Below are 3,844 nucleotides of genomic sequence, written 5' to 3' on the forward strand. Positions count from 1 at the left end.
CCCTTTTGTTACAGTGATTCTTAAATGTACTTGGTAATTTTATAAAACCTTGTAATAAACTATAATGTGAAAATCAATCATTCAGTCCTTTTCTTTTTTTTTCCTATTTTCTTGCTTCACTCAATAACAGCTTATTTGATAATTTTGACACAGAGTATCAGTATATGTTTTCAACATGATATTTTAATTATGACTGAACATATTTTAATTGTTAACCACATATAGGTCTGGGTCATTGTTTTATGTCACATGGCAACCACAGTAGGTTTGTTTGATGATTTGAAAATTGATCTTATATGTTCTCTCTCTTTTTGACATCATGATGCAAAGCTAGCTTAAATTTCTTAGTAGCAAGTGGTAGCTTCGCTAGTTTTTAAATCAAGTAGCATTCAGTAGTGAAGCTATATTTTTGACTAGGTAGAGGATACACCATGTACCCAGTGTTTCCTATCGCCAGTGTTGAATCAAAACTAAAGATGTCCGATCACAAATTATTCCCTCACCTGAGTCGGTTCTTTAAAATGAATTGGTCACACGTGATAGGAAAGCAGTCTGAATCAAAGCAGTCTGAATCGGTTCGTAATTCAATCTGAATGCATCAGAAAGCTTGTGCACTGCTGAATCATTTGTGCGCGCTCTCAATTGTCAATAAGCTTACGGAGTATTTTATAACATGGAAAATAAAGATAACGTTGGTTGCATGAATCTACAAACGAATCCTTCCAATGCGTCAAATTGTTTGCCAGTGATGAAGACGGTCTTTATAAAGTTCAACAATTATACAGCTTGTAAACGACTTCTGCAGGTAAATACATTTTCCAACGAAAAGAGTATAAAAACACGTATTAGCCAACACAAAAATACACATAAAAATGTACCACTGTACCATTAGCTGTATGTTAATACAATGGTAGGCTATATTAATTTAAGCATATAGCGAAGTCCCACGGTATTTTTTTTTTAATTAAGCACAATGTAAATGCAACTGCATATGAATATGGTAATCATCAATTTACCATGGTAGTAACAAGTAATCTTTGAAGTAATTTGAAGCACCATACAAATACACAATGGTATAAATATAGTCATTGTATATCAAAGTACCATGGTGTTACTATCTGATTCCACCAAACACATTGTTGCTTCCCAGATGTGGTCTCTCTCTCTCTCTCTCTCTCTCTCTCTCTCTCTCTCTCTCTCTCTCTCTCAATTTCAATTTCAATTTAAAAGTACTTTATTGGCATGATTGTGTTTACATACAATATTGCCAAAGCATTAATACACAAAACAGATAATGACAAGACAAATAATAATGATAAGATATAATTAAAATAAGGTGCCAGGTAATGAATCAAATAAAATAAAAAACTATAATAACAATATACACTATACAATATAAAATAAAATATGCATTTAACATGACATTATGAACATAAGAAAATAAAAGTGTGAATGAAGTACATTACGGCAGTAAATGGTTTCTGAGGGTGTGCAGCTCAAAAATGTATTTAGCTGCAACTGATGCATGATGTCCTCCCCCAGTAAAACCAGCATCTGATCTGTTTCTACCAAACTGGAAAACTGTGGCATGAGGTTTGAGAGTTTGTGGAGGTATCGCTCTCTCAGCTCTGTACATTTCTCACAATGAAGGAAAAAGTGTGTCTCTGTCTCGACCTCACCCATGTCCCTCACCCGGCCCTCGAAAGCAAACCTTAGGAAGGGCCTGTGTCGAGGTAAAACCGAGATGTGGAAGTATGCATCCTTCAGGTCTACCACCACGAACAAATCTTGATGCTGGACACTCGTTAAAATGCGTTTTTACGTCAGCATCTTGAAAGGGAGTCTGTGCAAGGCCCGGTTCAGAACTCACAGGTCCAAGATTGGCCGCAATCCACCACCTTTTTTGAGTACGATGAAGTAGGGGCTGTAAAACCCCTTATCATCTCAGCTGAAGGGACAGGCTCTATCGCGTCCTTCCGTAGTAGGGACGTGCTCTCCGTACGTAAGGCAGTTTTGTTCTCGCCTTTCACCGAGGTGAAGAGAACACTGTTAAACCTGGGCGGGTGCCTGGTAAACTGAATCGCGTAGCCGAGTCGGATGGTCCTGATCAGCCACCGTGACGGGTTGGGAAGCCGTGCACAAGTGCACCGCAACCGCCTGATCCACCTGGGGAATCAACGAATATCCCCTGCCTGCCCCACCGTCGAGGGTAGTGAGAGCGGAGGAGCCGACAAACCGGGTCCGGGCAGTAAATGGTGCTTGCCACGATCGCGTGAGCTCAAGAACCAATCATAGAGCTGAAAGGGTTCAGGGGGGAGCGGAGGATTCAACTCCAGCTTTACGCTCGCAGCCGCCTGGGCAAGCATGGCCACCAGCTCCGCGTCAGCTTGTGACTGGGCTACCCAAGGGTGGGAGCCCAGCCCAGTCCTCTGCATCAGACTGGATAAACCCGCTCTATGATGTTGCTATTGACAGCTCATCCTCTTGAGCTGTCAATCTGCCCTGTCTCATCTCAGAACTCAACTGGAACACATGAGCGTGCTGAGGAATGGGAGGTCCGTGGGGGGTTTCCCGGTGGTGAAGCTCACATTGAGGTCCCCAAATCACCCACAGTGCTAACCGTCTCTGCCTCTACTCTTCATGAGGAAAGAATATACTATTTTAACTGCTGAAGTGCCCAGGGACGTTCTCAGCACAACGCCGGTGCAAGAAGGGGAGAAGCCGCTGTAATGAGCTTTAAATCCAACAGCTTCACTGGATACAAAAATGAAATGGATCGGCAGAGTAATTCAGCCCGCTGAACACAACTGCTTGGCTCTGAAGAGAAAATTTGAATGAGTGGTTGCAAGCCAGCTCCTTTTATACCCGTATGTCCAGGGGAGTGGCATGCAAATTCCACTCACCAATTCCTATTGGCCTTTTCTCAAAGATCAGAGGTGTTTGGGGCTCCCAAGGGTGACCCAGTCACTACATCGACACAACGTTGAGTGAGTAATAGATAGGGAACAATAATTCTCTCATATTTTACCACTCTTATGCCATCTTGTATGGTAGAAAAACTTAAAAAAAATAATCTTAATTTGTGTTCCACAGAAGAAAGAAATTCATTCAAGTTTGAGATAGCATAATGCTAAGTAAATGATGAAAGAATTATAATTTTTTTATTTGATTAAATATATTGTAAAGTGAGGAAGTATTTACTCAGCGTTTATGTTTTCCACTAGTACATAGAAATATGGAATCACGGCCATATATATAAAAACACTGTAACAACACAATTAAACAAACAACAGCAGCTTTACCCAATCAATGCCAGATAAGTTGACCAGTGCATTTACTTCAAAGAGCTCACATTGTTCTAATTTTTGCTTTAGAGGCTTGCATATGTGGCTATTTTTCCAATCATTATCACATGCTGTTAAGTGATTAAAACCACCAAGTATGCTCTAAGAGTGGTATAAGAGCGTATATATATATTAGTTATTTTCACCAATACTCGGGGTAATGCATGGTTAGTGTTGGGGTTAGCTTAAGGGTTGAGATAGGGTTAACTCAAGCCCTAAAACTAACTGAACTGAACTAAGATGATCTCTGTACACTGGTTTCCTAATACATTTTTTAAACTGTATATATCTTTTCTCTAATTTTCTGTAGATTTCTGTATTCCTGTATCTTTGAACACTGTGTAATAATGAATATTTAATGACATTGATCCATGATGTAAGCTAAAATAAAATAACTTAAGGGGAAAGGGAAGAACAACTTGACACCCTGGACCACAAGAAATCTATGACAACACAATCTGATTTCCCATAAGATCATTGCAGCCTAACCATTGCATCAC

The sequence above is a fragment of the Xyrauchen texanus genome, chromosome 2, assembly GCF_025860055.1.
Source record: "Xyrauchen texanus isolate HMW12.3.18 chromosome 2, RBS_HiC_50CHRs, whole genome shotgun sequence".
Classification (NCBI taxonomy): Eukaryota; Metazoa; Chordata; class Actinopteri; order Cypriniformes; family Catostomidae; genus Xyrauchen; species Xyrauchen texanus.